The sequence below is a fragment of the Lithobates pipiens genome, unplaced genomic scaffold, assembly GCF_037356315.1.
Source record: "Lithobates pipiens isolate NorthernLeopardFrog02 unplaced genomic scaffold, aLitPip1_a1.2 Scaffold_75, whole genome shotgun sequence".
NCBI lineage: Eukaryota > Metazoa > Chordata > Amphibia > Anura > Ranidae > Lithobates > Lithobates pipiens.
In genome coordinates, this window is record NW_027507898.1 from 1,373,737 (window position 1) to 1,399,841 (window position 26,105).

At 45.0% G+C, this 26,105-nt stretch overlaps 1 long non-coding RNA gene across 1 annotated transcript in view; it reads left to right on the forward strand.

Moving 5' to 3' along the window:
- The window catches only part of LOC143959450 (uncharacterized), a 55,759-nt gene extending 37,040 nt beyond the window's left edge, over positions 1-18,719 (forward strand). The window contains exon 2 of the long non-coding RNA XR_013270236.1: positions 18,475-18,719. This is a non-coding gene — a long non-coding RNA (uncharacterized LOC143959450). The remainder of the gene's footprint in view (positions 1-18,474) is intronic.
- Positions 18,720-26,105: the final 7,386 nt, after the last annotated feature.

Genomic DNA, 26,105 nt, shown 5'->3' on the forward strand with positions numbered 1-26,105 from the left:
GTGGAAATTAATTTTATTACTATCATATTATTATTTTTTAGAATTATTTATATTTATTATATTATAAGTTTGTGTTTCAAACTTCATCATACCCGGGATGTCTACTAGACTCTTGTTTGGACAGATTTAAGTGTGTTATTTCTAACACAAAACGCCAAATTCCTATGCAAAATAATTGTACTGCTTTGAGACGCAAAGATCTGACATAATCATACCGCCAGGGAGGCTACGGCTGGGTTCACACTATTGCAATTTGGATGTGGTAGCTGCAAAAATGTCAGTCCAGCGCATTCGTGCGGGAGCCTCAACACAGAGCTCTGAAGGAATGGCACCAATGTTCAGTTTCTTCAAAGTACATGCGCTGGTGATGTCACTGGCTGCTGCTCACTGGAATATCTCCTAAACAGTGCACATTTATTATATATTCCTATTACCTACATGTAAGCTTTATTATAAATTTACCTATAGGTAAAAATGTCATAAAAGACTTTACTATCACTTTAATTCAGAGTGGATAATCCATCTCCATCTAGTGGTCAAGTTTTATAATGACACATCAATCTATACAATTCGTATTCGTCTTGAAAGGCAGCACCCTTTACAAAATCCATGATCACCTCCTAATCAATATCATCAACTAAAAATCAAACAAATAAAAAGAGACCGCATGTGAAACGTGTTCCCCTCCCATGCAGGAAATGTGCACAGAACACCCCTTTCCTGTGTGAACAGAACCTCAATGTCACCCCAAACCCGGGTAGCAGTCTTGTGACAAAATATGCTTGGCTCTCCGCTGAAAAAAAAGTACAGGAGCTACTTTGGCGCTGGCTGCCCTATGCTGTCACACAACAAATGCACCAAAACAAAACAATGTGTCGGCCAGGTGTGAAGGCGGCCTGATTGTTAATGGCAATTAAATATATGGCACATTGAACAATCTTTTCAGTCTTTTCATTGTATAGATCATTATTTTTCAAACTTTTATCAGTCAAGGCACCCTTTAAAAAATATGGACAGTCTGGGGGCTCCCCATTTCAAAAGGTAAAAACTATTCTAATAGTTTTGCATAACACAGCAGCATCCACACATGTAGGACCCCCAACATTAGGGGGGGATTTATTCTTCCAAAGCAAATCATCTTTTATAAACTGGTATTGACTAGGATTCCAAGGTTTCTCTTTTCCCTCAAATTTTCTCCATCACTCAGCTAAAGTGCCCTCAAGAAGGTTGTAATGGTGCACAATGGAAACCTGTGGCTGAAAGGCAGCTTTATCCACATGCTGGCTTGTATACAATTTTGGGGCAATTTTCAGGCATTTTGCCAAGGCACCTCTGAAGAAACCTCACGGTGCCCCAGGGTGCCTGGACATCCTGGCTGATAAAAGCTGGTATAGATAATATGGTTATATATATAACATTGTTTTAAGTCCCTCTTATGCTGGGTTGTCTCTGCCCAGACAATCCAGTGTTGTCTTGCTGCGATCCGCTACTCAGTTGTCACATCCTGGGTCCCATGCTGCCATCCTGGTCATTGAGAGTTGGCTGCCTCTTCTGGGTTCAGGCACAAGCCCCGCCCCCACCCCTCCAGATGATGCACGCCACGTCTGCCTATCAGATGCTGCAGATCCCTTCTCCTGTAGCCTCCTAGGATACATGATGTGGTATCCCAGGAGAGTGGTATGAAAAAAGTTAACTGAAGAATAGCATTTTACTATACAGAGGGGGGTGGGGGCTGTGAGTGCATGTAGGGGGGGTCATTTTAGGATTGTAGGCTCCACTTTAAAGTGTATCCCCAGCCAACTTTCACAAGGTGGCCTTCCTTATTGCCATCATGTCTGCGAGGTGAGTGCTAGCAATATTGTCTTGTATAAAACTTGTATGGACAAGGTTGTCTTGAGGCCTGGAGCCTCCTTTCATCGTAAAGTGGATGTAAACCTGATTCATGAACTTTTTTCATGTGCTCTGATTAAACCAAGAGTCCTTTGGTGAAATCGATTGGTCAGAAGTGACGATCTAGTGATCCTCTCTCCCATTCGCTAACATACTTTTGACCAATAGATTCCAAGCCTGCCCACCACGACAAGGTAGACTCTTCTAGGGCAGGACCTACACTAAACTACACTAAGCTACCCTACTGGATGCTAGTCATCGATTTTCTAATGTTGGATGTATGTTTGTAGTAGGCCTCGTCCTATAATCTGTGTGTGCGATCTGCTCTCTCCTAATCAGTCGTTTTCTTTCCTTCAACCTCTCCAAATCTTACAGTGTATGGCTATCTAAATGTGCTTCTAAAGCCCTAAGTTTTATCACCTTAATGCACTCTATGTACTAAGGAGAAGGACCTTCTCTGCTGAAGCCGCCCACCCAACCCCCCTTTTCCTTACCTGAGCCCATCCGATCCAGCTTCCACCGCTGTCTCTCTCCTCATTGGACAGACTGATAGCAGTGGGAGCGATTGGCTACAGCTGCTGTCAATCAAATCCGATGACATGGGGGTGCGCGGTGGCCAGAGTCCCGCTTTCTGTGTCAATAGATGCAGCAGCGAGTCTCGGGAGTGAGCACGCACAGGTGCCCCCAGGGAAAGCGGCTTTCCGTGGGGGCACCTGATGAAGAGGAGGGTCCTGGAGTGCCAGTGGGGGGTACCCAGAGGGGCTGCTCTGTGCAAAACCATTGCATAGAGCAGGTAAGTATAGGCATGTTTAGTATTTTTTTTTTTTTTTTTATAAAAATACCCAGTCTAAAAAGAAAATATCTGTTATTACTATACTTATACATTCATACAATTTTTTTTTGTTTTTTTTGTTTTTTTTCTCAAAACATCAATTACTATAAAACTGCTAGAAGTATGCTGTATAGAGGAAAGATGTTAAATATTTATACATTTACATGTATACATTTTCTATACATTTTTTTCAAACCCTTAACTATTAGGCCCCCTTCACACGGGACGAATCGGATGGATGGGCTCCGCTAGCTCAGTGGGGGATCGCTCCGTTGATCCTCGCTGAGCCGGCAGATGACAGGTCTGTCTCCGCTCCCTGTGCAGGGATGGACCTATCAGAGCCCCGCTGTTCTCTATGGGCACATCGGATGAAAATGGACTGCGTGACCGTTCTCATCCGATCCCATCTGATCCGCTGGACGGATGGCAAACATATCGCCATCTGTCTGTTTTGAGCAGATCTTGTCAGGTCGGATGGCAGGTGGGTGTCAGCGGACACATCTTCACTGACATCCGCCTGCCCATATGAGTCAATGAGTGGCCGGCTCAGATCTGACTGAAAATGGATCCAAGCGGGTCAGTCGTGTAAAAGGGGCCTTACAGTTGTCACCAAACTGCAGCCCTGGGGCCAGATGTGGCCCTTTGCTTGCTTTTATCCTGCCCTTGAAGCATTATTCCTCCCACCAACTCCAATGATGGGGCAATATTCCTCCCACTGACACCAATGATGGGGCAATATTCCCACCACTGACTCCAATAATGGGCCACTATTCCCCCCCACTGACACCAATGATGGGGCACTATTCCCCACTGACTCCAATGATGGATCACTTCCTCCCACTGACTCCAGTGATGGGGCACTATTCCTCCCACTGACTCCAGTGATGGGGCACTATTCCCCCCACTGACTCCAATCATGGGGCACTATTCCTCCCACTGACACCAATGATGGGACACTATTCCTCCCATTGACTCCAATGATGGGGCACTATTCCCCCACTGACTCCAATGATGGGGCACTATTCCCCACTGACTCCAATAATGGGGCACTATTCCCCTCACTGACTCCAATAATGGGGCACTATTCCCCTCACTGACTCCAATAATGGGGCACTATTTCCCCCACTGACTCCAATAATGGGGCACTATTACTCCCACTGACTCCAATAATGGGGCACTATTCCCCCACTGACTCCAATAATTGGGCACTATTTCCCCCACTGACTCCAATGATGGGGCACTATTCCTGCCACTGACTCCAATAATGGGGCACTATTCCCCCCACTGACTCCAATGATGGGGCACTATTCCCCCCACTGACTCCAATAATGGAGCACTATTCCCCCACTGACTCCAATGATGGGGCACTATTCCCCCCACTGACTCCAATAATGGGGCACTATTCCTCCCACTGACTCCAATAATGGGGCACTATTCCCCCCACTGACTCCAATAATGGGGCACTATTCCCCCACTGACTCCAATGACGGCGCAGTATTCTCCCACTGACTCCAATGACAGGGCACTATTCCTCCCACTGACTCCAATAATGGGGCCCTATTCCCCCCACTGACTCCAATAATGGGGCACTATTCCCCCACTGACTCCAATCATGGGGCACTATTCCTCCCACTGACACCAATGATGGGACACTATTCCTCCCACTGACTCCAATGATGGGGCACTATTCCCCCACTGACTCCAATGATGGGGCACTATTCCCCACTGACTCCAATAATGGGGCACTATTCCCCTCACTGACTCCAATAATGGGGCACTATTTCCCCCACTGACTCCAATAATGGGGCACTATTACTCCCACTGACTCCAATAATGGGGCACTATTCCCCCACTGACTCCAATAATTGGGCACTATTTCCCCCACTGACTCCAATGATGGGGCACTATTCCTGCCACTGACTCCAATGATGGGGCACTATTCCCCACTGACTCCAATGATGGGGCACTATTCCCCCCACTGACTCCAATAATGGAGCACTATTCCCCCACTGACTCCAATGATGGGGCACTATTCCCCCCACTGACTCCAATAATGGGGCACTATTCCTCCCACTGACTCCAATAATGGGGCACTATTCCCCCCACTGACTCCAATAATGGGGCACTATTCCCCCACTGACTCCAATGATAGGGCACTATTCCCCCACTGACTCCAATGACGGGGCAGTATTCTCCCACTGACTCCAATGACAGGGCACTATTCCTCCCACTGACTCCAATAATGGGGCACTATTCCCCCCACTGACTCAAATAATTGGGCACTATTCCCCCCACTGACTCCAATGACGGGGCCCTATTCCCCCACTGACTCCAATAATTGGACATTATTTCCCCCACTGAATCCAATAATGGGGCACTATTCCTCCCACTGACTCCAATAATGGGGCACTATTCCCCTCCTGACTCCAATAATTGGGCACTATTTCCCCCACTGACTCCAATGATGGGGCACTATTCCTGCCACTGCCTCCAATAATGGGGTACCACTCCCCCCACTGACTCCAATAATGGGGCACTATTCCCCTCACTGACTCCAATAATGGGGCACTATTTCCCCCACTGACTCCAATAATGGGGCACTATTACTCCCACTGACTCCAATAATGGGGCACTATTCCCCCACTGACTCCAATAATTGGGCACTATTTCCCCCACTGACTCCAATGATGGGGCACTATTCCTGCCACTGACTCCAATAATGGGGCACTATTCCCCCACTGACTCCAATGATGGGGCACTATTCCCCCACTGACTCCAATAATGGAGCACTATTCCCCCACTGACTCCAATGATGGGGCACTATTCCCCCCACTGACTCCAATAATGGGGCACTATTCCTCCCACTGACTCCAATAATGGGGCACTATTCCCCCCACTGACTCCAATAATGGGGCACTATTCTCCCACTGACTCCAATGATAGGGCACTATTCCCCCACTGACTCCAATGACGGGTCAGTATTCTCCCACTGACTCCAATGACAGGGCACTATTCCTCCCACTGACTGCAATAATGGGGCCCTATTCCCCCCACTGACTCCAATAATGGGGCACTATTCCCCCCACTGACTCAAATAATGGGGCACTATTCCCCCCACTGACTCCAATGACGGGGCCCTATTCCCCCACTGACTCCAATAATTGGACAATATTTCCCCCACTGAATCCAATAATGGGGCACTATTCCTCCCACTGACTCCAATAATGGGGCACTATTCCCCTCCTGACTCCAATAATTGGGCACTATTTCCCCCACTGACTCCAATGATGGGGCACTATTCCTGCCACTGCCTCCAATAATGGGGTACCACTCCCCCCACTGACTCCAATAATGGGGCACTATTCCTCCCACTGACTCCAATAATGGGGCAGTATTTCCCCCACTGACTCCAATGATGGGGCACTATTCCTCCCCACTGACTCCAATAATTGGACACTATTTCCCCACTGACTGCAATAATGGGGCACTATTCCCCCCACTGACTCCAATAATTAGGCACTATTCCTCCCACAGACTCCAATAACGGGGCACTATTCCTCCCGCAGTAAACTGGTCCTTTCCTTAGAAGGTTTGGAGACCCCTGAACTAGTACTACACCACTTCATGTAATGTATATAAAAAGAAAATGTGTCACACAATGGGGATTAGAAACAGATATGGAGCACCATTGGGATCAACACGAATGTCAAACCAGTAGTTGAGCATTTCTTCCAAGGTGATTGGGGCATCAGCGGGCAGTCTGCGGGGCAGTCGGGGAACAGCAGCCCGGCACAGAGGACAGGTCCTGCTCTGCTGCGCCCATCGCTGGATGCATTCCAGGTGGAATTGGTGACTGCAGGGCAGAGTCGTAATGTCTTCTCCATTTTGAAAATCTATTAAACAAATGGAACATGTCAGCTGGTCCTCACCACCCGGCTGGATGGGTGGCGGTGGTGATGGGGGTTGTTGAGGAGCTCTGCCGCGGTCTCTAGGAGAACGGCTCCTATGGTCCTCCTGTCTCCTCCGACGGGCTCTAGACCTCGTCCGATGGGCGATGGGTGACTCTCCGCCGTCCTGACGAGAACGCCTCTGCCGGGATCCGGGACGAGAAGGACGACGCATCCCGATGGTATAAGGGTGCCTTTTATACCTGAAAAAGGCTAAAAAATTATAATATTAATAATAATATTATAATTAGCAATAAGATGGTAGAAATAGCGATAACTATCAATTAAAATCGATAAAATCGCAGTCAGTCACAAGGAAAAGCAGTCAAACGCTGTGAGATCGCAGAGCAACAGCTCAGAGCAACCGCACTCAGCAACTCGTAATGAGAAGTGACCTGAGACAGGCTCAGCCTCATCCCCCTCTAGTAAGCGCCTATCATTCATCTTATGGTGACCTCACAGCATCGTATTTGTTGCCCATATGTCATCATACAACACTGTACACATCTACATCTTATATCATTACATTCATTTCACATTTCATTACATTCTAATGGGTTTTTTAAGGGTTTAATTCTTTAAAATTGTCACTAGGTGGCAGTCTCCGTTTTCCCATAGCTAATTTGCATACCACTATGTCCCTGTCCAATCAGCTGAAGGCTGTGCAGTGAGGAGAGTGGGAGTTGGGCGCCATCTTGGCTAATGGTTGTGTATGAGAAATTGTTATGAGTTTATATTTGCTGGGAAAGCTGAAGAAATCACCCAATCCGGGAATTTTGGTGAGTGAGGAGAGCAGAGCTTTACAGGTGAGGAGTACAGAGGGGAGGAGAGCCGGGGGTAGGTAGGAGAAGGCGGTGGGGGGGAGGTAAGTAGGTGGGGGGTAGGTCTGACAGAATGTACTGTGTGCGCTCTGTGGTGTGAGGTGAGCTCTGAGGTGTAATGGGGAGTATATAGCCGGCTGTAGAGGTGATAATATCCGGGGGAGGGGGGGCAGACATAGCTGGAGCCCCCCATCACCCCTCATCTGCCCCCCCCCAGTCTGTGCCTCCTAATCCCCCTCATCATTGCTGGAAGAGAGGGGGTGTGGGGGAGGGGAGGGCGGACTTGAGGCCCCTATAATGTGTAAGCTGACCCCCCTCCCCCCTCTGATGATATAAAACAAATGTAATATATTGCAGAGTAGCAGCCCTCAGATCTGCATTATATTTCCTGGTCACCATGGTGATCATTCAGTAACACTTCCTGTCCTCCATCCCATATACATAGAGGGGGCTGCTATGACTAGAAATAGGAGGGGGAGGGGACTTTCACTGCCCCAGACCCCTAATACAGGGATGGTCACATGACACTTCCATGACCACTAATGATGGGGGGGGGGGTAAAAGTGTTTGTAAACCTCAGACATGAAATATGAAGAATGCATATCCCTCTATAGCTGGGGTTGGCAACCCGTCGATCGCCACACAGTGACTGGTTGATCGACACCTCGGCTTGCCGAGCCGACTATCAGATGTGGGACTGTTTATTGGCAGCGGAAACGCCGGCCACACAGAGAACAGCCGGCGCATCAGCCGATGCGGCTTCTATAGTGCGGCAGTGTCAGGCGGAGTGATATTACCGCCCCCCTCTGTATTCCTGCCTTAGCAGAGAAGCGGAGTGCAATATACCAAACAAGTAGTGTGTGCCCGAGGTGCCCGGGGAGCTGTGGGCAGACCTACCACCCCCTGGGGAGTTTCCAGACAGACGGAGCTGCTTCGGCAGTCTGTGTCTGTTCTGTCCCTGGATGCCCCCTCCTCACCCAATGGATGCTCGGGGGCATCGCACCCTTCACCCCAATTCTTCACTGCTCTCAGTTGTAGTCGGATCCAATGACCAATGGTAAAGGGCCAGTTCACACCACATGCAGTCCGGTGCATTTTTTTCTGCCTAAAAAACGCATGGATAGTAGGTTATATGCTTTTCAATGACATCGTTCACACCAGTGCTTGCATTTCCAGTGCGTTCCAGAAAAAAAATAGAACATGCTGCATTTTTCCTTCATTGGACTGTGCTGCAATACTGTAAAACGCATCAAAAATGCACTGGAACACACAGGTCCTTACGGCCAGTTCACACCATAGAAACGCAGTCCGGATGCGTTCCAGATGCTTTTCTGCATGCACGTTTTTGGTGCATTTTTAATGCAGTCCAGTGCATTTCCCTCCCATTTTTTCTTAACCCTAAATAAGGACATGTGTGTTCCAGTGCGTTTTTGATGCTTTTTACAGCATTCCAATACAGATCAGTGCAGGAAAAATGCAGCGTGTTCTACTTTTTTTTTTCTGGAACTGGAAAGCCCTGAAACTGACCGCACTGGTGTGAACTATGCCATAGGAAACCATATAACCTACTTTCCATGCGTTTTTGATGTAGGAAAAATCGCACAGGACTGCATGTGGTGTGAACTGGCCCTAAATAAGAACATATGTGTTTCAGTGCGTTTTTGGTGCATTTTACAGTGTTCCAGTTCCAGAAAAAACTTTTCCTGCACTTGACTATATTGGAACACTGTAAAACATGCCAAAAACGCACTGGAATGCAACTAAATGCACCAAAAACGCACTGAAACACACATTTAAGGTTAAGAAAAAAGAGGTAGAAAAAATGACCTGGATTGCATCAAAAACACGCATGCCGAAAAGGATCTGTAACGCATCCGAACTGCGTTTCTATGATATGAACTGGCCCTAAATACGGATATGTGTGTTTTAGTGCATTTAGGTGCATTCCAGTGTTTTTTTGTTTCTTTTTACAGTGTTCCAGTGCAGGAAAAATGCAGCGTGTTCTTCTTAACCCCTTCCCGCCGAGCGTACACAGATGTGCGTACTCGGCTTCCGGGGGTTATACCGGGATGATGCCCGCACCTGCAGGCATCATCCCGGTACCGTTTTGCAGAGCGGGCGATCGGCTATCCAACCATAACAAACGATGCGGCTAAAAGCCGCTCGGCTGTTATGCCGGAGGATTGGGACGTCCCCCCCCCTCCCGCCGCTCTTACCGGTGCTCCCGTTCAATCAGGAGCACCGATCTCACATCCGCCGCTTCCAGCGGCTGGGGAGGGACTGGAATGAAGCAGTAAGCGGCTTCATTCCAGTCTCCTAATTGTAAACACGGAAGCGACATCATGACGTCACTTCCCGTTTACTCGGCTGCCAATGGCGCCGGTTTTAAAAAAAAATATACAGTATTCAGAATCTTCGTTTTCGGCGATCTGAATACATTGACGTGTAAAGGAGGGATGGGGGGTCTTTTAGACCCTCCATCCCTCCATAAAGAGTACCTGTCACCACCTATTACTGTCACAAGGGATGTTTACATTCCTTGTGACAGCAATAAAAGTGATCAAAATTTTTATTTTTTAAAAAAAACAATTTATTAATTTTAAAATAAATAAAAAAATAAACATTTTTTTAAAGCGCCCTCCATCCCCGCGATACGCATACGTAAGTCGTGCCCACATATGTAAACGGTGTTCAAATCACACATGTGAGGTATCGCCGCGATCGTCAGAGCGAGAGCAATAATTCTAGCACTAGATCTCCTCTGTAACTCTAACCTGGTAACCGTAAAAAAATGTTTAAATTGTCGCCTATTGAGATTTTTTAGGTACCGTAGTTTATCGTCATTCCACGAGTGCATGCGATTATAAAGTGTGACATGTTTGGTGTCTATTTACTCGGCGTAACATTATCTTTCACATTGTGCAAAAAACTGGGCTAATTTTACTGTTTCGTTTTTTTTTTTTAATTCATGAAAGTGTCCCTTTTGCCAAAAAGTTGCGTTTAAAACACTGCTGCGCAAAAACCGTGTGACATAAAATATTGCAACAATCGCCGTTTTATTCTCTAGAGTCTCTGCTAAAAAAATATATATAATGTTTGGGGGTTCCAAGTTATTTTCTAACAAAAAGTATGGATTTTAACTTGTAAACACAAGATGCCAAAAATAGACTTAGTCATGAAAGGGTTAAAAACTATATAACCTACTTTACATGCGTTTTTGATTCCAGAAAAAAAATGCACTGGACTGCATGTGGCCCTAAATAAGGAAATGTAACATAAAACGCACGGATGTGAACTATAGCCATACTGTAGTGTGTTTCTGCAAAACTAAAAACGCACTAAAAAATGCACAGGTGTGAACCAGGCCTTACTCGTGGATTGAGATTCAGGCAGCTGGGTGGATCCCAACAATATGGTCGGGATCCTTCCAGATCCTATAGCTGCTCTGCCATGTCAGCTGACAACAGGCAATAGTGCTTGTCTCCCTTCCCAGGTATTGAGCGGCTGTACAATACAGGAGTCACTCATAGCTGGTTGTTCACACCACATGCAGTCCAGTGCATTTTTTTCTGCATCAAAAACGCATGGAAAGTAGTTTATATGGTTTTCTATGGCATATTTCACACCAGTGCGGTCAGTTCCGGGGCTCTCCAGTTCCAGAAAAAAAAATGTAAGTATTGCATTTTTCCTGTACTGGAACGCGGTAAAATGCATGAAAAATGCACTGTAGTGCATCAAAAACGCACCGGATCCCATTACACTGAAAAAAAGAAAAAAAAAGCATCAGGAATGTATCCAAAAATGCACTAAAGACACACATGCAGAAACACATCCGGAACAGATCTGGAATGTGTTTTTGTGGTGTGAACGGCCCTAATTGTCCTATCTGTGAACTGAAGCCGTATGGGCAGAATTATTATTGCATGTTTCTTCTGACATGTGCTGCACAATGCTCTATTCTCTCTAATTGTCTTCATTTGCACAGTAGGGTAATAGAATCGCATTATCACGGGTCGATTGTATAAAAGCTCAGATTCAGTTTTTCTGGTGGATTTTATTCTACTATAAATGGATTCTCTTATTAACAATAGAGAGAATAACAATAGACTCTCAAATGTTTAATATTAATAATAATTTTGAATAAAAAAATGCAATGATTGTATTACTGCTTGTGTTGTAGCCAAATGATTTCATACTTGGATGGGAAGGGGACTCTGAGGCCTCGTACACACGGGTGAATGTCGGGCTCGTTCGGCCCGTGTGTACTGCAGCCAATCCGACAAGCCGTTCTTTTAGCCAGCTTCTCTGGAAGGGTTATGACTGAAAGAGGTCTGCTGAGCGACTCCCATTCAGTGCTGACCGGAGTGTTCTGGTGGGTGGGCTGTTCCCCTGGCACAACAGAATCACACAGCAGGAGAGATCGCCGTACTAACATTGCATTGATAGTACAGCGGCTCCCCCTGAATTGTCAGTTTTCTTTTTTTCTTTGTTTAGCCCGCCGCGTAGAACAAAAAAAAAACGATTATTGTGTACGAGGCTTAGAAGTAGAGCTGGGCGATTTAAAAAAAAAAAACTCGATTCACGATTCAAATCAAGTTTGTTTTTTTGTTTTTTTTTGATGGACAGTCCTGAGGAGCTGTGGGCAGGAGTTTTTAGGCGAGGCCGAGGCTCCGGCCTAGTCCTTGGCTTCCTGCCTTGTGGACTAGGCCTGAAGCCATGGCCTCGCCTAAAAACTCCTGTCCGGAGCACCTCAGGACTGGCGGGTTGGTGAAAAAAAAATCTAAAACAATCAATTTGTTTTAAATTTTGAATCGATTTGACCTCTCAACTCGATTCAAGATTTAAATAGATTTTTTCCCCAGTCCTACTTAGAAGCGACACTAAACTCTGATTTTAAAACCATCTTTTCAAATATGTATTCTTAACTCAAAAAATATCCTCTATGGCTCTCAGCCCCCTCCAAATTCTTTTCTTTTATTTTTTGCTCACACATGATTGCAACTAATATAATATGCACTGCTTGTTTAAAAGAAATGGGTGTGAGGGGGAAAGGAGAGGTTGAGGAGCTCAAGGAGGATGAGGATGGTAAGGAGGCAGAGAAACACACAATGAGAAATAATTTCATGAAAAATGTCCCAGGACCATTAACTACTTAATGGCCCACCACACATTTACTGCCGCAGGGCGGCCCGGCTGCACAAAAACAACATACCTGTACTTTGTTTGCACTTCCTGGTCTGGGGCACGTGCGTGCAACCCGCTCCCACTGTGATTGGACACAGCAGGACCTAATCAGCGGGTCCGCGATCGTTCAGAGGAACAACAGAACGGTGGTTTGTAAACCAGGCAGTCCGTCGTTTTGTCACAGAAGAAGAGAGAGATGTGTGATTCCTACTAATCAGGAACACCGATCTCTCTCTATATCTAGTGTCAGCCCACACAGTAAGAAAGCACAACTAGGGAACACATTTAACCCTTTGATTGCCCCTTATGTTAACCCCTTCCCTGCCAGTGTCATTTATACAGTGACAATGCATTTTTTTAGCACTGATCACTGTATTGGTGTCGCTGGTTCCCAAAAAGTGTCACTTAGGCTGCTTTCACAGTGCAGCGGGAGCGGCGTCGGCGGTAAAGTGCCGCTATTTTTAGCGGCGCTTTACCGTCGTTTTAGCGGCAGTGTGCGGGCGCTAGCGGGGTGGTTTTAACCCCCGCTAGCGGCCAAAAAGGGGTTAAACCCGCCCGCAAAGCGCCGCTGCAGCGGCGCTTTGCCGGCGGTATTGCCGCGGTGTCCCATTGATTTCAATGGGTAGGAGCGGTGAATACACCGCTCCTTCACCGCTGCAAAGATGCGGCTAGCAGGACTTTTTTCACCGTCCTGCCAGCGCATCGCTCCAGTGTGAAAGCCCTCCGGCTTTCACACTGGAGTTAAAGGGGCCGGTTTTTTTCAGGCATTACACAGGTGCTATTTTTAGCACTGAATACCGCCCCAGTGTGAAAGCAGCCTTAGTGTCAGATTTGTCCAGCGCAATGTCGTAATCCTGCTAAAAATCGCTGATCGCCGCCATTACTAGTAAAAAAGAAAAAAGTCCCTAAATCTATCCCCTAGTTTGTAGACGTGATAACTTTTGCGCAAACCATCAATATATACTAATTGGGATTGTTTTACCAAAAATATGTAACAGGATACATATTGGCCTAAATTGATGAATGTTGTTTTTTTGATTAGATATGTTTATAGCAGAAAGTAAAAAATATATATTTTTTCAAAATTGTTGGTCTTTTTTTGTTTCTAGAGAAAAAAATAAAAACCGCAGAGGTGATCAAATACCACCAAAAGAAAGCTCTATGTGTGGGGGAAAAAAGGGGCATACATTTTGTTTAGGTACAATGTCGCACAACCGCACAATTGTTAGTTAAAATAACGCAGTGCCGTATCGCAAAAAGTGGGCTGGTCATTAAGGGGGTAGATCCTTCCGGGACTGAAGTGATTAAATGGGGGATATGTATGGATTCAATTTGTTCAATAAGGAGGATATTGTTGTGACTTTAAGCCCCCTTTCACACAGGCTGTGCGATCAGGTCGGCCTGTCTGTTATTCAGGTGGATCTGATCAGACCATCCATTCACCTCTATGGAATGGTGGATGTTAGTGGACACACGTCTGCTGACATCCGCCGATATCCAATCTGATCCTGTCCACCAAATCCAGGACCACCATCCATCTGGCGGAGAGGTGGTCCGTTTTCATCCAATCTCCCCATAGAGGAGAGTGGGACTCTGAGGGGTCCGTCTCTGCACAGTGAGGTTGGTGGGTTTTGCCATTGTTTATGTCACATGGTTTTTGTGCAGCGTTTTTTCAAACGCAGCTTTTTTTGGGGGGGGGGGGGGGGTTAGAGACTACACCTTTTTACATTTTATTGTGAAAAAACACAATACATAACCCAATTTTTTTTTAAATATAAAAGATGATGTCACGCTGATTGGATAGATACCAAACATGTCACGTTTTAAAATTGCACACGCCCGCACAACGGCGACAAACAACATAAATTTTACTATTCATAGGCAATGCTTTAAAAGCCTTTACAGGTTACCACTTTAGATGTACAGAGGAGGTCTAGTGCTAGAATTCCTGCCCATGATCTGACGTTCGCAGCGATTCCCCACGTGTGGAATGATTGTTTTGTGTGTGTTCAGGACCAACGTACGCTTTTTTTCTAATTATTTATACTATTTTATTTTGACACCGTCGCTTTAATTAAATTATTTTTTTAAATCACTTATGTTGCCGTCACAATGAATGTAAACATCCTTTATGACACCAATAGGCATGTGTCAGGTATTATTATGGGGGGATCTGGGGTCCTCCTTTGCACTTAAAAGCATTCCAAATGTCAACAACAGTGGTTTTAAATGCTTGTATTATTTTTATGTTTTATTTTTATTAGTAATAGCTGTGCTCTGCGATTTTTATTTATTTTTATTTTTTATGGGACTGCGACATTGCGGTGGGCAGATTGGACACTTTTGACACATTTATGGGACCATTGGCATTTATACAGCGATCAATGTTATAAAAAAACACTGATTATTGTGTTCTTTGTGTGGGTTTCTAACTGTATGGGGGATGGGAATTACTAGAGGAGGAGACATATGGCTGTTCCGCCTTAGTAGGAACAGACGATCTGTCTCTCTTCTGACAAAATGGGGATTTGTGTGTTTACACACACAAATCCTTGTTCTGGCACTCGTGCCTGTGATCGTGCGTGGGTGGCAGCGATTGTGCCCACCGGCCACGTGCATCGGGTCCCCAGTGGTGCAGCATGCGGCCTCTTAAAGGGGATTTTGCGGTAACGAGCCACTTTTCCGACATATATGTGCGTGAGTCAGTCGGCAAGTGGTTAAGACTCCAGTAAAGTGGAAGTAATGTCATGCCATCACTTCCAGGTTACTAGATACGAGACCCGATCAAAGACGATTCCAGCTTTGTCCGGGTTGCCGGCAGACGTGGCGGCTGGTCGCTTGGGCCTCCTGGTGGGACGGGCGAGCTGCGGAAGGCGGGGGAGGGGGGAACGTTCTCTCCGCTGCTTAGCCGCATCGGTTGTTATTACAAGGAAGTGACGGTTGGCTCTAAAAAACGGTACCGGGGTGATGTCTGCAGTTGCATATCACCCCAATATAACCACTTGAAGCCAAATGATGTACAGGTACGGGATTTGGTGGAAAGTGGTTGTAAACCCTTACAAACCACTTTTACCTACAGATAAGCCTAGATTAAGGCTCACCTGTAGGTGCAAGAAATATCTCCTAAACCGTGTGGAAAAGACAGTCACGCTGTCTATGGCGCACGCACTGTAGACAACGGCACGCAGGTATACTGAGTGTGCCATTTCTAGCGGCAATTGTGCCTTTAGTGGTGGCTCCCGCGATTCAACACACAATCAGCGCCGAAACCCTTTCTAGTGATTAGCGCCTGTCTTCTCTCTTTTTTCCCCTAAAATTGCCAGTCAGACCTCTTCCCCTGCAGGATGGAATGTTGGAGGAGTTCAGTACACCATTCGAGTACAAAACATCCCCAGAAATTGAATTTACTGTGTGTGACTTTACAGGGGAAATTGTCCTTAGCTTAGTGAATGTGGTGAAAATCTGTGCAAAGAAGATCGAAAAATCAGTATTTATACTTTCACATGATTGGATTATGGAGGTCAACAGAGCTTCACCACATTCAGTAAGCTAAGGAGTGACACAGTGATCAGACTATTTACCTTTAGTAAATCGACCCATAGTGTTTGCAAAAGTAAAAGGTCGTTTTTTGGTTTTTTTTATGGAGTAGGAAAGGGTTAAGGCCCCGTTCACACACCGAATCCAACTTTGAAATAGATTTCAAAGCTGCAGGTCATCGCAACTTCAAGTGCAAAACTGAAATCGCAAAAAATAGTGCAGGAACTTCTATTTCAAATCGGCGAGGCACCTCAAAGTCGAAGACGCACCCATTCGATCAGTTCCATTGTCAACAAGGTGCGACTTGTCATGCGATTTTTGGATCTGTCAAATTCGTATGACAAGTGACAACGATGTGAATGGGTACTTAACCCATATCTGGTATTTTTTCTAAAAGTTTGCTACTAAGAAAATGTTCCCTTCATATTTTGTCTGGGAGAGGCAACAGGAAATCTCACCAAAGTGAATTGATCTCCCATCACACCCCTTACATTGCTTTGTATGGCCCCCACATGCTTGTATGCATGCCTGATAACATTGGGGATGCTCCTAATGAGACGACAGATGGTGTCTTGGGGTGTCCTGGGGTATTTCCTCCCAGATCTGGAGCAGGGCATCACTGAGCTCCTGAACAGACTGAGGTGCAACCTGGCGGTGTTGGATGGATCGAAACATAATGTCCCAGAGGTGTTCTATTGGATTTAGGTCAGGCGATTGTGGGGGCCATTCAATGGTATCAATGCCTTCATCCTCCAGGAACTGGCTGCATACTCTTGTCACATGAGGCCGGGCATTGTCATACACCAGGAGGAACCCAGAACCCACTGCACCAGCGTAGGGTCTGATAATGATTTCTGATTTCATCCTGATACCAAATGGCAGTCAGGGTGCTTGCCTGATTCTTACCCACTGCCACCCCTGCCTGTGTCTTAACCCCTCTGCCACCCCTGCCTGTGTCTTAACCCCTCTGCCACCTCTGCCTGTGTCTATCCCCTCTGCCACCTCTGCCTGTGTCTATCCCCTCTGCCACCTCTGCCTGTGTCTATCCCCTCTGCCACCTCTGCCTGTGTCTATCCCCTCTGCCACCTCTGCCTGTGTCTATCTCCTCTGCCACCCCTGCCTGTGTCTATCCCCTCTGCCACCCTTGCCTGTGTCTAAACCACCCCCCCCACACCTGCCTGTGTCTAACCTCCCCCCTGCCTGTGTCTAAACCCCCCCCCCGCCTGTGTCTAAACCCCCCCCGCTACCCCTGCCTGTGTCTAAATCCCCCCCGCTGCCCCTGCCTGTGTCTAAACCCCCCCCCCCCCGCTGCCCCTGCCTGTGTCTAAACCCCCCCGCTGCCCCTGTCTGTGCCTAAACCCCCCCGCCTCCCCTGCCTGTGTCTAAACCCCCCAACCACCATTGCATTTGATTGAACTCCCCCACCACTGTTGCATTTAAATCTTACTTCCTGATAAATTACATTTTAATTTTCATTGCCATGATATAAAATAATGGTTGTGGGGGCTTTTGGTGGGTGGGATTTTTTTTGGGGGGGGGGGGGTAGGTGGGCTGGGCAGCATTTCATTCCTGGACCCAGGCAGCACAATGTCTTGGGCCAGCCCATATATGTTTTCTTTTTTTTTAAGCTGTGTACTTACCTGAATTTGCCTTAGGCTGAGTTCACACTGGCATTAAGAGCAGGTGTTTGAGAGGAGTTTTAAAAAGCCCCCCAAATGCCTATGCACAAGATACAATAGATATATAGTGCTGTTCACACTAAGCGTTAGCATCCTGTTGCTTCAAAATTGAAGCCTCATGTCGAGTCAGGAGGTGTTTGAAGCCTTTTCAACGCCCCCCATTCAAGTCTATGGTAAATGCTCTGGTAGGCGGTTGCAGGGCATTAAGATTTGTTCATTTACTGTAATGGAATAGGCATTTGTGGAGCAGTTTTAACGTTCATCAAATGCTTCAAAACTGCCCATAGGGTGTTTGGGGAGCATTTTTAACTCCTCATTAATGCTTGTAAAATGCCTGTCAAATGCCCAGACTAAAGCTCATTGATGCCGGTCTGACGCCCACACTAATGCCATACAAACTCTATAGGAGTGTTTGTTGAGCATTAGATATTTATATCAGCATCTTGCAGTCCTTATACAGCAGGTCGTCCTTCACATTTTTGTTACCACTGTGACAATCATATTATTTTGTATTTATACATGCACTGTATACTTTCTTCATAATTGTTTTGCAAGAAGTTAATGCCCATATTTTATGTCTTTAGACAGTTCTACTTCATCAGTTTGTCTTCCTGAAGAAACAGACTCTGCCCTGCGAAACGTGTCGAGAACATATTCAAGACGCTATGAGTGGAATCTTTAAAAATGTATGACGGCATTTATATAACATGTTGTATAATTGTCCTCACCTTGATTTAAAGTGTACAGTTTTGTATTATGTGTTTAACTTGGTGCCTTATTTAGGATATTTTTACTGAACATAGACAATAAAAGTTGTTTTTTACTTGGAGATTTTTTCTTGGTGTGGTACCATTAAAGTCCTATTGAACTTTGTGTCTTAGGGAATGCTCTCTTTATGCATGTGTAATATATTATGTATGCACTTCCTGCCCTGGAGTTGTTGGCTTCGAAACCCAGGAAATTGAGAGAGAGAGAGAAAGTCTCAGCCAAATGTCCCATCCATGCTACAAGCCAGAAGAGCATACTCGCCAACTGTCCTGGGAAATTCTCAGGATTTAGACCTTTGTCCCGGTCTTACAGTTTCCTGGGAAATGTCCCGGTCTAAATCTTTTTTCCCACTAGAGGCTGCGGCGGTGTCCTGTCAGATAGTGTCCGCATTCGCAGTACACATGACAAGCAGATTCTGAAAAGATCCGAAGATGAACGGCGCCTGCGTCGTGAGTCCAGGTTCTAGCCCCACCATCCAAGTGGACATAGTTAGAATAAAAAAGAGCCGAGCAAAGCGAGGCCGTGCCCGAAGCGTGGCGAGCGACACAAGCCTTTTAGGTGTGCCCCACGAGTCGGGTAAGAGAGGTGTGTCTTTGTTGTCCCTTTTTAAGGGGACGGGGGGAGGGGGAGACACGGGTTATTTGTGTACAAGCTTGTCGAGAGAGCAGGGGGAAATGGTTGAAGAGCTCCGAAAAGACAGTGGGGCTCCTACGGATCTCTCCTGGTAAATAGGGGGAGGTTCTGGGGGGGGGGGGGTGAAAGTTAAGTTGGCAGGGCCTGAGTCTCACCCTCAGGAATAGGTGTCTCCGTGGGTATGAGTTTAGATACCCAACGTGAGATATATGACCGGAATGGTCGTGGGAAGGTCGGGGGGGGGGGGGCATGCACGTATCTCAGATAAATATGTAGAAGGACAAGAATGAATGGGAATCCCTAGAGTAACCGGACCCAACATAGAACCCGGTAGATGATGGAGCTAAAATACATGACATATAATGTGCAGGGATTGAGTTTGTATGGGAAGAGATTTAAAATCCCCAAATTAAACAGCGAGCTGTAGATGTAATTTTTATTCCAGAGACTCACCTAACCCAGCAGACAAATATTAAAATGCATTCAAGGGACTATCCTACCTGGTTCTATGGGGACTCACCAATAAGGGGGGCAAATGGGGTGGGAATTGGATTTTCGGAAAGGGTTAAATTTAAGATACTAGATAGAAGGATAGACCCGAAGGGGCACTATATGTTCATTAAAGGTAAAATGGGAGAAGGGATATATACCCTGGTCAATGTATACTGCCCAAACAAGAACCCTGTACATTTTTTAATAGAATATTGACCATATTGGAGGGATTCCGGACGGGAACGGTGGTCCTGGCGGGAGACCTAAACTCTGGTTTGGACCTTTTGCTGGATAGTACGTTGCATGCACAGGGGAGGAGTAAGGCACAAATTAAAAAGATAAAAGCAAAATTACATCAAGTCCAACTAATGGACGTCTGGAGGAAAAAACATGATGGTGTTAGGGACTATACTTTTTTCTCCCCTGTGCACGGGACCTATTCAAGGTTGGATTACTTGTTTGTTGAACACAAAGTATTGGAGGAGGTTAAGATTGAAATAATATCAATATCTGACCATGCCCCGGTCACTATGGAGATGGGGACCCCGGGGATCCAAAGGATACCATATACATGGCGGCTTAATGAAAGTCTATTATTGGATAAAGAGACCGAAATTGAGTTTTATTTTTCAACTAATGATATGGGTAAAGTAGCGCCCAATATTCTCTGGGAAACGCTTAAGGCGTATATAAGAGGGATCCTTATCTCCATAGGGGCCAGAAAAAAAAAAGGGTAAGAGAAACGTATATTGAAAAACTTACGGAAGAAATTCATGGTTTAGAATTACAACATAAAAATAGGGGGGGTTTTCACAGGCAGTCTTCCACGAGTTGGTCAGTAAAAGAGAAGAATTAAAGGACATCATGGAAGAGGCGGCCAGGAAAGAGATTAATAGGTTAGCACGGAACCAATACTTACGGGGAAACAAGCCCAGCAAAAAATTAACCAGGACCGTGAAGAAGAAAAGAGAGGTCAATTATATTGAGAAAATTCTGAATAAGGGTGGAGATCCCATTTATACTACAAAAGAGATAGCACAAGAGTTTAGAAATTATTATGAGGCCCTGTATACTGTAAGGAAGGAAAATCAGGAGGGACAGAAAGTGGAAGAACAGATAATGGAAGCAAAGATACGGGATTTCTACGAGAGTTGTGTGTTAAATACAATATCGGAGTATGATAGGGAGTACATGGATAATCCAATAACAGAGAAAGAAGTCCTAAAAAAATCTCCCCCGGGCAAAAGCCCGGGCTCGGATGGCTTTAGGACTTTATACCTAAAGAAGTTTAAAGACATTCTGGTCCCGAAGTTATGCAGATACTGTGGGTAAAGAATGCGATATGGGGTCAGATGCGCTGCTCGCCTCAATAACGCTAATCTTAAAGGAAGGGAAAGATGATAAATTATGTTCTAGTTATAGGCCGATCGCGATATTAAACGCAGATACTAAACTCCAACCAAGCATTCTAGCGAACAGATTGAAGGAGAGGAAGAGTGAGTTGGTCCATCCGGACCAGACTGGATTTATATCAGGTAGGGAGGGCCGGGACAATGGAGTTCGGGCCCTGTTGTTAATACAGGCAGCTAAGAGCGAAGGAAACCCCAGTCTATTCCTGTCTATTGATGCTGAAAAAGCTTTTGACAGGGTAGACTGGGGTTTTATGTGGAAAGTCTTGGAGATGATGGGGCTGGGACCCGGGATGATTAGTTGGATTAAAGCGTTGTACAGGGGCCCTCAGACAAGGGTGAAGGTAAACGGGTACTCGTCCTCCCCCTTTAGGATGAGTAATGGAACAAGGCAGGGTTGCCCCTTGTCCCCCTTGTTGTTCATACTGACATTGGAACCTTTATTGTCTTATATAAGGAATAGTGTGGATATAAGGGGGATAAGATGGGCCGAGAGGAGCATAAACTAGCAGCTTTCGCTGATGATGTACTTCTCTTTATCTCACATCCTAGGACATCGCTGCCTAATTTGCTGGGAGTCTTAGAAAATTACGGAGAACTTTCCAATCTCAAAATCGATCCCACGAAGTCAGAAATACTAAATATTAATATAAACCATATAGAAGAAAAGAGATTAGCAAAAGAGTTCCATTTTATTTGGAAACAGGACATAAAGTATTTGGGGATTATATTAACTGATACTCTGAGGAAAATATATCTAATAAATTATATCCCGCTGTTGGACAAGACAAGGAGAGAAGTAAATAAAATGTCGTCCGCCCCCCTCTCGTGGTTCGGTCGCATAAATGCGATAAAAATGATGATAACCCCAAAATCCTTTATAAATATCAAATGCTCCCAATAAGGAGCTCGCAATCGTTTTTTTACAACATTAAAAAGGTATCATCTCGCGTTATATATGGTATAACAAAAAAAAAGAAAAACCCGTATCACGGGTGCCGTTTTGTGTCAAAGTAAGAAAAAGGGAGGTCTGGCTGTTCCAGACTTTAAAAAATATTACTACGCGGTGGTAATATCACGGTTGGTTGAATAGACAATGGAGAATAGCAACAAAAGATGGAGGGATATAGAATTCAACATGAGTAGTACACATTTGGGTCACATAGTATGGAATCCACCACATTCTAGGGAATTAGGACAGAACACTCATGAAATCACTCATAATACACTGAAAATATGGGATAGGATACATGCACAAAAAAACTGGAAATACAACTCCCCACTAATTTATTTGAAAGACAATGTTTTTTTTACACCAGGGACGAGGGAGCTGGGGGGAAATTAGATTAAAAAAGATGTCCAAGTGAAGGACATAATAGATAAAGGCAAAATACATACTTTTAAAAGATTACAAGGCGATACTGAGCGGTGGAGACTTGATACATGGAGGTACATTCAGCTGGAAAAATTTGTGGAAAAATTACCTGATCCAATTAGATCGGAAAAGGAATATACAAAAATGGAAAAGATGATAATAAAGGGGAATATAAAAAATAGTATTGCTCAAATATATAAAATTGTGGTGGAGGAGGAGAAGGGGGATGCCCCTCCAAGTATCAAGAAATGGGAAAGGGAAATAGGCACGAGGTATGATAGAGATAGATTGGTTAAAATATGGAGATTAGTACATGAAATGGCACCGGATACGAGGACGGTAGAAATTAACTATAAATGCCTGGCGAGATGGTTCCTTACTCCGGATAGATTGAGTAGATATCAATCTGAAACATCATCTGAATGTTGGAGAGGGTGCAAAATGGCAGGTACAATGTTACATATATGGTGGGAATGTCCCACCATAAAAGATTATTGGATTAAGATTTTAGCATTGATAAAAGAGAGGGGAATCTATCCTTTATGACCCATGGGTCTGTCTGTTCCATGGGACGGACAGATCGATAGGGCCATATAAAGTTTCATTGTTGCCAATCTTGTTAAATATAGCGAAGGGATTGATCCCAAAAAATTGGCAGAAACCAGAAAGCCCAAAGATAAGCAAGTGGATAAAGGGAGTTAATTATATTCAAAAAATAGAGAGGGAACAAGACAAAGAGAGGGAGGAGGGAAAGGTAGAGGAAAGAAAAGATAAATGGAAAGACTGGGATTGTTTAAAAAATTCTTGGAGTTATGTGTGGGAGATAACCTGAGAAAATTAGAACCGGAAAGAGTATGTAGCGTGAGAGGAGGGGTCAACTAGGTGAGTTTATAGAACTGAGGAGACGTGCGGGGGTTGGGGGGGGGGATGGTGGGACAGGGGCGGGGTTTGGAGGGGACTGCTGATATATAACTGATGTAATTTATTATGTATAATGTCAGATACGCTCTTGTTTTTATGTGTAGAAAATGGAAATTATAAATAAAGAATTAAAAAAAAAATGCTCAACAACATCAAGTAACTGGAACTGCATATAGAAGGCCAACATCGAAGAATTTAATACTTTATGCATAAAGCTGCCACCCTGGGCATGTTATTCATACTATATCGAAATGTCAATTTATTTGTTTAAAACTGTTTAAAACTGAATTGTTCTTCAGCTGGGGATTTTGAGAGGGAAGCAATGTTCCACGAACGTGGCTAGAACAAACGTAATCAAAAAAGCTCACAAATCTGTTACTAATCTATTTCGACAGAACCTGCTAGAAGAGAGGAAGAACAAAATCATGACAGACAGTATTGCAACTTTGTTTTTTTTCAACATGTTACAGTAACCAGTACCATAACAAAGCATATCATTTCCAAATACCTACCCATCCTTCATGAAGATCCTGGATTTAAGACCTTTCTATCGAAAGAAATCAAGTTCGTAGTTAGGAAGACTCTAACATTAGGCAATCTAATCTCTCCTAGCATGTCTAAACAACCCATGCATACCTGACTGCATACCACAGGCTTTTTCAAGTTTAATGCTACCCGTTGCTCAAGTTGACGTTTTACTGGAACTCCTCATACAGTTATCTCTTGTGCAAACAATTATTCATTATAAACAAAAATATCAATCTTGCTAGACATTTCAGATTCTGACATGATTTGGACACCAGATCCCTCAAAGTTCAAATCATAGAATGTGTGGACACCATTGCTTGAGGGGGGCCGGTTTCCTCTGCTCTGCAAAAGAGAAGTGTATTGGATATTCAAATTGGACACATGTATTCCAAAGGCATTAAATTATGAGTACAAAGTCAGTCATTATTATGAATGATATCCCCTCCCCCGTATATATTCCATTTTCTCTCCTTCCCCTCCCTCCCCCCCCCCCTTCTTTCTCCCCCCACATACACACACACTTTCCCCATCCTCTCCCTTTCCCCTCCATTTCTTTCCCCATTCTTTTACCTCCCTTTTTTTTACGTCATGGAGTATATAGAAATATTAGGGACTTTTTCCCCTATATGCTGTCCATATCCTACATGTAGGACATGTCCTACATGATGTTTCTGATGAGGACAACAGAGTTGTTGTTTTTGTTTTTACACAACACATACTTATTACTTATATTTTTTACAAATATTTTCATATATAAAACACTTTATTTCACATCACGTTTTCCCTTTTGACATTTATTTTTATTGCCCATTTTACTTTCTTCGCTCCATTTTTATTTTCACTTTTTCATAACATGATCTTTTCTCATGATTCAGTTCGTTTTCTTGCTTTTTTTTCTCCGGTTCCACACCATCATTTCACAGTCTTCATCATTATGCATCACACACATTTACGGATGATGCTCATATAAACCTATGCTTGGCGGGGGGCGTGGCCTGACCAGCAATGGAGTAAGACATGGGTAGAGTGAGCTCCCAGCGCCGATTCTCCTGATCGCTATCCTGCACGTTAATTGGTCTTTGTAAGACACCACATACTGCCTCATACCCGAGTGGACCAAACGGGGAACATGTCTCCGCCGAAACGAAACACTCGGACCACGGACAAACTGGCTCAGTTCCGCCGGCTGGAACCGGAGCAACAGGCCGAAGATGGCGCGGGCACTTGCGCGGGTGAGAGACAACATGCACCTGATACAGCCAAGGTGTTAGACGCCATAGCGGCGTTGCAGGGTACGCTGACGGCCAAAATTAATGATATAAAGACTGACATCTTCCTGCTCCGACAAGACCTCTCCAAACTAAAGGACAGAGTCACAGAAACAGAAACGAGAATAGGGACGGCGGAGGACCTCATCCACCCGTTGAGACACGCCACGGAGGATATGCAGCGGCAAATTCAACAACTGCACTCCCACCAAGATGATATGGAGAACCGCTTGAGGAGGTGCAACCTCAGATTCATTGGTCTCCCGGAGAGAGTGGAGGGTACAGACCCAGCAGAATACCTGGAATCCCTCCTGATTAAGACCTATGGCAGGAAGGTATTCTCCATTATGTTTGCGGTGGAACGTGTCCATCGCATTCCGATGAGACCCCTACCGCCCGGAGCTCCTCCCCGCACGTTTATAGCTACGTTTTTGAACTTCCGAGACCGGGACAAAATCCTGCGATTAACCAGAGAAAGGAGAAATATTCAAGTGGAAAACAACCAGGTGGCAGTGTTCCAGGATTTTTCCAGCGACGTACAGAGGAGGAGATCCCGCTTCCAGGAGATCAAGTGCCGCTTGAGAGCACAGCATCTTAATATATATATATATATAAATATAAAATAGAGAACTCTAGTGTAAACCCATTTATTACTTTAATCTATCTCACAAGCTCCTTATAGCGTCACTCTGATTAAACGTGTAGGGCAGGGCTTGGAGCGTCATCGCGGCACTTTCAGTATCCTCAGGGCATCCTGGCCACATTGTATATTGCATGCATTTTATCTTCCCTCTTTCATATAAGTGAGTTTTTGTCTTTTA